Here is a 12,494-nt window from a genome sequence, read left to right on the forward strand (position 1 = left end):
CAGGCCCAGAGGCTCTAGGGAAGGTGTGTGTGGTGTGTGTGTGTGTGGGGTGGTGTGTGTGGTGTGTTGTGTGTGTGTGTGGTGTGTGTGTGTGTGTGTGTGTGTGTTGTGTGGTGTGTGTGTGTGTGTGTGTGGGTGGGTTGTGTGTTGTGTGTGTGTGTGTTGTGTGTGTGGGTGTGTGTGTGTGTGTGTGTGTGTGTGTGTGTGTGTGTGTGTGGTGTGTGTGTGTGTGTGTGGTGTGTGTGTGTGGGTGTGTTGTGTGTGTGTGTGTGTTTCTCCCTGCTATCTCTACCACTCGACGTGTCCTCCTCTCTCTTGCTTCAATCAGACTAATCATTTTCCTTGTTATGCTTCTCCACCCTCAGAGGCTGTCATGTCTCAGACAGACGGTCTGTGAGGAGATATGAGTTTGAAGAGCGGATGTGTTCTTTTGCTACACCTGCTTCATGTACCAATGTGTATTGTGATGTTTGTCACATTTAGCAGGACCAGATCTAGAACGTGGCTAATATTTAGTTGGGTCCTTGGCCTGGTTCCAGTTTAGGTTTTTAACATAGCACACACAGTTTGGTTATCGACACAGCAATCAATCTAAATTATTTTTTGACGTGACTATTACACTTACGTTGCGTAAGGTCCACTGTAGTTACCCAGGATAATAAACTGTATAAGTGATACATTGACAACTTCATGTCATCACTGATTTATGTAAAAAAAAATTATATATAATCCTGATTATAACACATGTGACCTATATACCTACACTCATCATTTGAGCAGGAGACTGCCTATTAACTAGAGTGATATATAATCCTATATCTGCCTGTATTGCAGGTGGTTCAGTTTTTGAAGTGAAACATGTTACTTTTTTTTTAAATGGTTCAGATAATGTTTAATTTTTTGTGTTTTATCTCATTCCATTCCAGACAAAAAATCCCTGCTTTTCCAAAGAGGTTTATTGATGAATAGAAATCCATAGGAGCACTTTAGCTAAAACTGGTATAGCGTAAACCAAATGTGGATATTAGACAAACTTATCACTGCCAAAATAGCTCATTTCTAAAAATCCAGAGACCCTCAGTGTTGCAGAGGCCAAATTTGTTCTTGTTTTGGGCAATCCCCTATTTACTGCTATTTTACGGGCAGCCAATATATTACTACCTTTTCATGCAACAAATGATAGGGTTATAAAATAAGATCAACATAGGCCTTGAAAGTCCTGAATTCATTTATCCATAAAAAATCTGATATGAATATCTTGTGTGATGTGTAGTTCAGTGTGTGGAGCAGGTAACAGGTCAGTGTATTGCCCAAGGACCCTGTCATATCACTTTAGTTGATGTCAGGATAAAGCTTGAGACCTTTCAGTCACAGCCCTCAAACCAAAGCAATCATCCCTTGTTTTTCCAGCAACCGTATCAGAAGACACACATCTGCATAAACACTGCCTTGACACTGGATAGGTGCAAAGACCATGGGAAAATCTATGATGTGAACCTCTGCCCTCCAGCCAAACACCACATCACTGTTATATCTCATCCATTTCATCTTTCAGCCCTCTCTTGCCTCTTTCACAGGCCCTAAGTATTCTCAAGTCCGCTGTCAGTCCTTGCTTTGTTGTTACTCAAAGATCTTTGGTGCGTGGAATCAATTTAGGATAAGAGTTCTCTAACACTGGCTGATGGCACCGAAAAGATGGTCGGACAGTATAGTTCAAAGCTGAAAGCAGTGTCTGGATACACATTAAAGCTTATTCATTGCTTTTTGCGTTACCTTGCCGTAGGACCAAAGAGAGGAGAGAATATTCATGACTAATTAGAAATGGATGATAGAGGCAGTACTGTATAGCCTCCGTACAAATCCATGACTTGTAACATTAATGCAATTTAGTTACGCTACACCGCTTTCATGTTATGCTTTAAACCAGGAAACACATACTTTTGAGTAATTACCATTCATGTGCTTTTGGTGGTTATACCTTGGTCAAAATGACAACAATTCTCATATTTTGATTGTAAGTACTGCAAGTCAGAACAGTCAATTGGCATAGTCTGAGCAATTGGCCTAACTAAAAAGTGGCATAGTGGAATATTCATGTGTCTTTGCAAAATAGTTGATGCTGCAAGCATTCACAATAAAATGTAAGGTCAGTTGCAGTATTACCACTCTCTAAAAGGAGGGAAGAAGCCTGATGGTCCTGATTTTGCACTCAAGCAAATGAATATTGCTATGAATAGAAAAATTGTTTTACCCACATCCTAGGCAAGTGTGTCGGTTTACATATGTGGCCCACCATATATGTACATATAAACGCAGACATACGTACATAACGACTTGGTCACTTTGTGTTTGGAGGATGGGACAGTTGCCTGTGTTGTGCCTGTCAGATGTGTAGTGTTGGCTCAGGTCCAAATTAGCACACTCCCTGGGGACTACAACAGCTGCCAATAACTGCTGCCCATAGGGGTATGTGATAGCTTCACAAAGCACAAGGGCCATATCAATCTTTCACATTGTGTTGACGTCCCAAAGCATGTCTCCCCTACGGGTCACTATTGTTTGGCATATCACAGCTACAATGATAGCGGAAAAGGCTTTGCTAATTTGTTGGCCATAATGAATGAATGATGAAGAATGAATGAATGAAAGAATGTATGCAACAAAGAATGAATGAAGAAAAATATGCAATAGTGTTGATTGATTGTCTTGTATCATCGGCTAGATGCGCAGTTTATGCACCTCTGTGAGATAATTACCATTCATGCATCTATATAATGCTTACCGCATTCTGTAAAAAGATGAAAAAACTGTTTCCCTGGAAAAGCATTTTCTCTGCCTGTGATTCTTCTCAATCACTGGAGTCTGCAGTCTATCCTAACACGCATTAGGCACAAAGGCAGGAAACATTCTTGATAGGTCAGTCCATCACAGAGCTAACATAGAAACACAACTCATTGTATATGCACACATAAATAACTTCACAAGTCCCAAGAGCCCATTTATTTCCAGTTTAGTAACAATATAGAGCAAGACAACTGTGAAAAATGGCAAACGTTTTTGGCTACAGTTACATGCCATTTCAATTTGCACATGTCCAGCTTTCTATACTTATACATTTAATTTAATGAACAGTGTCTCAGCTGACAGGGGCAAATTCATTCATTTATATTCTACTTTGTGAAGCAGATACTTTTTGACATGCAAAACTTCCTGAAATTTCATTAAGAGAGAACTTCTAAAATAACATGTCACTGAATTTGTAGCTGCAACTGGAATTTAGGTTGCTCCTGTCATGATGAATAAGTTACAACCAAATAAAGATTCTATTTTGAGAATATTCGATGCAGAGGAAAAACAAAAAACACCTCAGTTCACCATCTCTTTTTACACATTGTGAAGAGAGTAGGGAGTTCTGCAGCAGTTCTGATGTCACTATCAAGTTGTTTGTTGGCCAAAGTGTGAAAATGTCAAATCTATTAGGCGTCTCCTCTAGCATCTTCATATTATTATGGAAAGTGTTTTTATTTTAAGTTGGAGTAATTGCAGGTGAGTAGGTACACCTTCCCCACATTCTCCAGAATGAGCATCCAACTACGATTCCTTTCCGACAGATATGGAGTCGGCTTCACTTTGGATCAGAGCTCAGTGAGTCAGAGGATATTTCTAGGTCAGTGAACAGACAAATAGTAGTATACAGTTCAGTTGTACGTAGATCTCATCCATCTCTCAGAGATGGAAGAGTGTGAATGGTTATTTAGCTAGGTTTCTGTGTTGCTCATTGAAGCAATCCTGTCCTTGTCATGTCGTTATTCATGACCAACATGCTAGTGGTAAATGTTTATTTTTATAAATGAGGAAGTCAAAATGAAATCTATTTATAGCCGTAGAAACCTTAAACTAAGGAAACACTGTTCCTCAAAATCAGCTCTTGCATACATACAGTACATGGTATTTCCTGTAGCGTGAAGAGTATTTTGGTGCTATAGAAATGCTTTTATCAGGCAATGTTTTTAAGAGGAGTGTCATGACGTGGGCATGTCTTCTTGAATATGACCTGCTTGAATATGTGGCCTATGAAAAGGGAAAGACTCACCCTTGGACAGAAATATACAAATTCATGATGCCTAACAAATGTGTTCAATGTTTGTTTTCCCCATAAAACATTTGCGAGCTAATTTTGATGTTAATACTTGCATTGTGTACATTCTACCTGCTTGCAGTCTTTGCTGGAGCATTGCTGCGCTCCTTGGTGCTTTACCACCATGTGTAGATCAGTGGATAGTGTGAAACCATTGGCTGGTCAGTGTATCGCATCATGTGTGTATGTGCGTTTGTGTCCACGTCCATGTGCACAACAAAAAACTAAATGGAAACACACTTATAAAACACTAGCAACACTGGTGATCATAAACAAACCAACTTTGATGAATTACAATATTCTTGTGAACGTAATGAACTCATTTAACTTGTTTATAGTTGTAGTTCTATATTTGTATATAATATGAGCCTGTGATTGAGTACCTGGTGGTTTGAATTTTCTGAGATTTTGCCACTAGGTATCAAAACTTCTGTGTAGGATCACAAATCCCTACAGGACGAAGGGCTGCACAGCCAGGCTGCTCCTGTACATTTTCTGTACTTCATTTGTTTTCTTTATTTGTTTTTTACATTTGGATTGTGCCTTAAATAAACTATTCGTCTCCAAAATACATAAAGACAAGTAGACACAGAACCTTTTTATCTGTGTTTTAGTGTCACCACTTCAACAACTGTAGATTAGGTTTATGTAGAGAGATGAAGAATTCCATAGTTGACAAAGTAAACCCTTAGTAGTTCAAACAAACCACTAGGCTAGATGAATGAAACTTGTTAACCTCTACTGCTGAAACCTCACACTGACAAAACTCCCTACTAAACATTAAACCACTAGATGGTGACATTGATCCATAAAAATCCAGTGATCCATCTTCATCTCTTTTCTCTAAATGATCTTTAGTACTACTTTCAAATAGAGTTGAGCTTTTACATTAAATGTAAGACTTAAAACCAGATTAGAGTTAGGGGTGTCGGTCAGGCTGACTGTCTCACTTTATTGCTCTGCTTCTAGGTGGCCTAGACTTCAGAATTATTTTTAAAAGCACATAATAAATTATAATTACCATTTTGAGCTCATATTAATTCATCCAGGTAGTGTCACAAATGTACATGAAATGAAAATGTATATACTTGATACAATTATGTAGAATGTCTTTCAGTGAAAGTCTATGAACTTTAGCTGAAACTTTTAATGCACCTGCACACAGAAATCCAGTCTAAATATTTTTTACCTGGTTTAATAAAGATGGAAAATGAATAGCTTAATTAAGAAGATCAGTGATGATAGGAATCAAGCCTGACATGAAAGAATGTATAGTACATTAGAATGTGAGAACAGTATTGTAGCATTTTCCCTGCATGAATGTAACTTTCTGTCATCATATCAACAACTTGCACCCGATGTAAGCATTACATAAACTCTTCCATTATTCCTGACATGTACAGATCACGAAAACTCCCTCTATCTATTTTCTCTTGTGTCTTTGCAAATATGTGTGTGGTGCATTGCGTGATACCCTGTAGAATAGACATGCCGAGCTTTTGATTCTGACTGTGGCAGGGCAGTCTCAGTGGTATAATTGCATCACCTCTTGGGTGAAAAAAAGGTTTGCTCGAGCGAGCCAGAGGGACTATTTTCCCCTTTCATTCCCACTTTTTTCTTTCAATTTTCTTTTTGCTCGTCATATTACTCCTTACTAAGCTGGAGTCTGTTGATTACTTCTCTCCTCTCCTAATAAGAACACACAGACGTGTGTGTGTGTGTGGTGTGTGGTGTATGCACAGACAAAGACACAATCCTTCATCCTAATCCCTCCTGCTTTGAACAAGCCTCTATACATCTGACAGAGTGGATCTTTATGCAGCCTCTCTTTGCAGTCTATGGAGATAGTAGTGAAATGACTTCCCTATGAGCTTTCTAGCTTTCTACGCAGTAGAGGAGTGATTGGGGAATAGGCTGCTGCCTGTGGGCGTAATGCTTCAATACACCAAAGACATGAATATGTGGATCTGATTCTATTCCTCCAACATTCGGCAGTTTACTTATTCATTTCCCTGCTCCCTTTTTGCTTGCATTTTGACTTTGCCAACTGTGCTCTTATTTATTCTTGTAAAATGGATTGGGAATTACATTTTGTTTTTTGACAATTTGCCTAATCATTTTTTTTTTGTATATCATCACACTTACACAGTTAGACAATCCTCAATTGGAAGCTGCCCAGAGCCGTTTTCTCCTGCACTAGAAGTACAACCCTGTAAAAAACACATTTAGTCCAAAGATAGTCCGATAAGTCTCAGCTATGTCAGGAAAGAGAAATGGAACCTAAGATTTTCATTAGCGTACAGCAATAAGACACTAGACGTGGACACACTATCAAAGCATCCAGAGGAAATGAAGCACACCTGTTACTGGTGGAGTCATGCAGCTCTGCGGCATGTGATGAGACAATCAGCCCTCTCTTACACACAAACACACACAATTTCATACTGTATGTCACATGTGACGTGCTTCTGTCAAGTTTAGGAGCACAGTTGAAAGGCAGAATAGACCAATAACTGTGACTCCCCATTTCTGGATTCAGAAAAGGAAACTTCCAGTTTAGTAATTCATGTATGCTTACATCTACAACTGCAACTGCTGTACATCACAGGCCGCTCTGCGCTGTATGCCATGCCGCCTAAATCTTGCACTGTCCAAAGTACTGAACAAATAAGGTGAGGTGTCCACACAAACTTCATAGACCATTCTGCTGAAATTGGATCTCACAGTCCCTTAAAATTTGTCAAATTTAAACATCAAAAGACAAAGCTGTTCCAGCTTAAATAACCTACCTTTTAGATAAAGTATTGTATATAACACTGAATTGTGTCAGGGGAGGATATCTGTATATTGGATATGTGTAGTAGCAGCCAGCTTTCTTAAGAGTGAACATATGTGTACTGCATGTCTCAGTGCTCTACTATTGATTATCTAGACAGAGAATGAATGAGTTTAAAGATATTGGTAAAAGATAATAGCTGTGAACCCACAACATAGTAATGTTGCTCTGAGCTAGAAAGCCAGGCATTTATCTTATCCTCTCTTTGACTAATCTAGGCAACGTTCCTTGCTAGACATGCTACATTTCAAGACAACAGCAGGGAAAAATAATCATTTACTCTGTTTTGTATTCCTGCCACGTCTTCCCACAGTTGTCTCTCTTGCTGTCAGCGTCTTCTGTCAAGGGATGTTTTGTTCCCATCACAATCTCCTTTAACTATTTCAGGACATTTTTAAATTTTGGAGCAATCTGCAGTCTGTTTTGGTACTGTAAAATTGAATTTAGCACTCATTATGTTGCATTTGTCTAAAAAAATGTAATAATTTCAAGGATACAATTTATATCCAGTTTTATGTTATCCTTACTGTATCTCAATCAATGTGATATTTCCTCCTATACTGTAGACAGTGTTTTGGCATTAAATACGACAATTTCTTTTCCAAAGTATGTTTATTGCTCAAACCTTATAAATTATTACAGCCTGTATTGGGAATAACAAATACTACTTTAAGATGGACCAAAATTCACATAAAGCTTATTAAGTAACTTTTTGATGTTAATGGACATCAGTTACTTAAGCCATTGCCAAATGAGTTTGCTACAAAGCTATTAGACTATCACCACACTCTCTTTTATTTCTTAGTTCTATGTTCAGAAACTGCTGTTGTCCAATGACTTTTGTGCGCAGAATTTGAATGAAGATAATAATTTTTTTTTTAATCCTCCGTGTCCTCCTTGGCTACTAGCAACTTCATTGAGGAGGGTTGGGGGCGGTACGCGATCATGGAAGGCTTGTATCATTGGACTCACTGACAATTTTGTTGTCATTACTTAGAATTCCCCATGAGGCGACATAAACTATGCACTGTAGCGTTAGAGGATAATACAGATCAAATGCTATGGACATATAGTAAATGGAACCTTTTCACAATACTTGAAGCCCAATCAGGGATCCCATACAACACAGAGAATCGTCTTACTCTTCGTTAATATAAAAGTATTTGGCTTTTTCTTACACTAGATGGGGCTACGACAAAACTATCAGGCAACATGCACGCTTTTGTTTCTATCTTATTCAAGCTGATTCACCTAATAATGTTCTGCATCTTTAGCCTATCAAATGAAAATTGTGCATGCATGACATAAGTAACATTTTGCGAAATATACCAGATTTTGTGGCTGTTTGATTTACCATTCATACAACTAAGGTTTGATTTTGAATCTTGTGCACTGCATTGCTGCACAATGATATAACTACAAACTTTTGACAATAACAAAGTGGACATGATGGTCACTGTGATAGATTATCTATCTTTAGCAAGCTTCAAGTCTTTATTTTTCTGACACGGGCCACTTTTAAAGGGGGCAACATGGGGGAGGAAAATCATATCAGTTCTAAAAGGCTGGCTTTTATGGTCTAATGTAGTCTATCAAAAAGGCTCCCTGTGCATGAAATAGAGAAAATTCAAAGTGATAACAAGAGTGGCACAGGTCAGTCATTGCCTGTAGAGAGTGGTAGGTAGCAGAACAAAGAGATGGGAGATCACTGTATTTAAAAACATGAGAGGACAAAATTTGATGTGTGATGGGTTTAGGATGGGTCTGGCAGGGACACGGCAGCAGGCTTGTGTAGGGAGATGTTGAGTGGGAGCAACTAAAACGTTCATTCTGCCGTTTTCACTTGGAAACCACAAAGCCAAGAAGACCCATATCACATATACGCACATCGTGTTCAAAGGACAACAGATTCAAGTTTTCTTCTACTCTCCCGAGCATTGGCCCTTGTAAAAGGACCTTACAAAGCAGGAAATCCATAAATTATGCATTTCAACCATTTGATGTATCTTTTTTCCAGACATACAATGCTAGTGTAATTAAATATGCTTGAATCCATCAATAAAAATTGTAGACAGCCAGTAGTGCTCAAAAAATTATAGCACCCAGACAAAGGAGTGATTGCACCTCCACTTCTTAAGAGTGTCAGATAAAGAAGTGTTAGCCTTATTCTTCCACACACATTTAGTTGACACAGGGATCAGGGTGCAAACTACAGGGGAGCCAAGGAGAGCTTAGCAGCTCTTGAGAAGTCATGAGCTACCTTGAAACATGATGCATTTCTATTTTTCTGTATCTTTATCACATGGATCATGAGTAAATGAGGCTATCATTGATACATGATTCATGCTTGAGGGTGTTTTATCACTAATTCACTTTAATAAAGATACCGGCATGCATGCTATTCCTGCCATCACCATCAAAGCTGGCGGTGCAACATCAAGAACTTCACTGTGCAGAGTAGACTCTGCCCTGCTTTAGTTGGCTGTATTGTATCATACAGTGATGCTTGGTTTTGATCCCTATGTGGACGTTTTATGTGGTCATAAACTAATTATTATATATCAGATGCACTGACATAAAGGCATACGTGCTTTCAGCTATGAATGTTCCTTTGAGAGTCACGTCAGACAGCTAGAATGTGCAAAAACACGAAACTTGGGGATAACTGACATTGGTGTGCATGTGTTTCTGTAGAAATATGAACCCAATCGGCCACAAGGTGGCACTGTAATTAAGGCTTCAAATTGCAATTTGAAAGGCCACGCCCCCCGCACCGTAAGTCTGATTGACTTGAATTTTGTCACACAGGTGCAACTTAATGTGCTCTACAAAAAAGCCTCAAGGATCATTAAGGTTTGCCGGAAAATCTTTCCGCCATTTTGAATTTTTTGAAAACACATTTTTGAGATCTCCTCCTACACTGCAGCTCTGATTGCCAACACAATTTCAGTGAATCATCCATTGATCCAACTTATTACAAGTTGTATAAAGCATGCCCATATCTCAATTAATATTTTGAAGTTATTGACCAATGAACTTTGAAAGGGGCGTGGCTCTGGACATAAATTAACCAAATCAGGCCAATCATCGCAAAACTCACAAGGGTATGTTCAGGTAAGTGCTCCAGATATCCCAGACGGTTTATATACATACGTTATTAGGGGGCGCTACAAGCGCAAGATAGGTGAGTGGCATTAAACACATTTTACTAAATCACATATTCATTGTCCAATCATCACACATCTCTCAGGATATGTCCTCATAAGTACCTGAACCACGCCCTGAAAGTTTCATTCAATTGAACACCAGGGGGCGCTATAAATGCAAACAAACTTCAGGTGAGACAGCACAAATCAGCTATAAATGACTAAATCTTTGTCCAATTAAAACAAAACCTCCAGGAAAGTCTACATAATGACCTCACACATATACTGCAAGTCTCATTCAATTGACCACTAAAGGGTGCTTTAAATGCACAATAACTGGATGTGAGTGACACAAATCAAGGTTTGAGCTTGGAATTGCAGCTTGTGGCTTCATTAGCAATTGTTTTTGTGTTGGTCATCTCCTTTAAGTAAATTGCCGTGAGCTGGACTGAGCTACATATCACACTGAATGAAATAAAATGTTTTTGACCAATCAGTTGTAGGCTTTTTAAACAAGTGCACTGTTTGTCCAATTGTTACAAAGCTTGCTGCATATGTTTTAAACGACGTTGGACCACATGTGTGAAATTACTTTGAAGTTACCATTGAGAAAAAAGGTTTGAACCCGCGAATTGCCGCTTAAAGTTTGTATTTTTTTCTATCCTTGTTGTTTAATAATTATTCTTTGGTTTTGCACTGTATGCTTTAATTCTGTTTTTATGTACCGAATAATTTCATGTATACAGATTAATAGAACTCTTCTTTTACCATTCTAAAAAAAAGAGCGCTGACATGACTAATCACTCTCTGTACATTAATCTGTAGCCCCAAAAAAAAATCTTAGATCCTTTTGTGAAAAACGGTGGTAGTATGGTAGAACTGGGGCAAATAATTACTTACAGTATTGTAGTTTAATATTGATGGCACTAATTTGTATGAATTTTAGCATTTCTATATTCTTTTAATTTCTGAAGCCTGCTCAAAGTCTTCACAGTCTATCCCACCGTTCTGTAAAAGGGCCTATAAATATAGCTTTTTTGATCAGAATGTAAGTAACAACGGCTCTTTTTTTATATGAAAATACTAATGCTTCACTGTGCTAGTGACAACTTTGAAAACTGTGGTGTGTGTGAGAGAGAGAGACAGTTAATGTCTGAACATTTTGTATATGAGAATGCGTGTTTACACAGTGGTGATGTATTTCATTAATTTGCTCCTGCAGGCTTTTGCTCTCAATAAGAACATGTCTCAGTCAGCAGTGTGGTAACATAAGAATATGTATTAAAAAAACAGTGTGTTTAACATGTTTTACCTATATGCCTTTGCACTGTTAAAGCATGTCCATGGAGGTTACCTTGGGTTTTGGCAGGATGTGTTCACTTCCTGTCAGTATATTTTTCTTCCATCTACAGGAAACATGTACAGGGGTCTCTGTCTATAGCACTTCCTAGAGTTGTTTGCTTGCAGTCTGCTAGCCGACCTCCTGTGTTTGACAGAACTGTGAGTGGTAGAAACTGTACAGGGTGTCTCTCTAGCCTCAAGCTCAATCCCCAAACCCCAAGATGAAACTGTAGACTTGTTGACGTAAGGGTGCCAGTCAAGATCGTGACAGAAGCTAAAGTTGACATCTGAAGATAGCAGTTGTTACTCCTACCCTATTATTAACTCTGTCAGCACACACCATAAGTGCTGGCATGTACACATACCCATTAAAAGTCTATCTGGTCACATACCACTCTCATGGCTGGATTATAAAATGAACAACTAAATTAACAATATTTAAAGGAAACAATCTCAAGAGTGTAGATATGTGTTTACATGTAAACTAGGCTGTAACAATATGCAATATGAAATCCAAATTGTAACACTCAGATCCCTGAAACCTACAGTAGCCTATGTCACGGAGTGAGAAGGCCAGAATTGCGACACACCCCTTCCAACTCCCAGAATTATCCTTCCCATCCAGATCCAGTGCTATAAATTATTATTAGTAATAGTTCTTTTGGTGCCTTATCCCCGTTTTGTCTGGTGTGTTAAACTACTGTAAAGACAGTACAAGGTGCTCATAAGATAAACTCTCACACACATTCACACTTTGACATGGGACTGCAGGGCCAGGGATTGTCAGACAGAATGGGGTGTGCTAGCTAGCTGGCTAAATTACCATTATGAAGTTGTCTATCTATACTGTTAACGTTACTGATGAATTTGTGGGTTAGCCCAGAGTTGGGAATCGTGGTCAAAACAATCATACTAAAAATAACATGTATTATTAAATGTCTGTGCCCATAGACAGTTAAAGAAATGGACCAACAGATCCCGTTGTTCTGGAGGTAGACCAGCGAAGGATATTAGAAGCACTTTTCCGGTGATG

Source organism: Etheostoma spectabile, chromosome 14, assembly GCF_008692095.1.
Source record: "Etheostoma spectabile isolate EspeVRDwgs_2016 chromosome 14, UIUC_Espe_1.0, whole genome shotgun sequence".
In the NCBI taxonomy this organism is placed as follows: domain Eukaryota; kingdom Metazoa; phylum Chordata; class Actinopteri; order Perciformes; family Percidae; genus Etheostoma; species Etheostoma spectabile.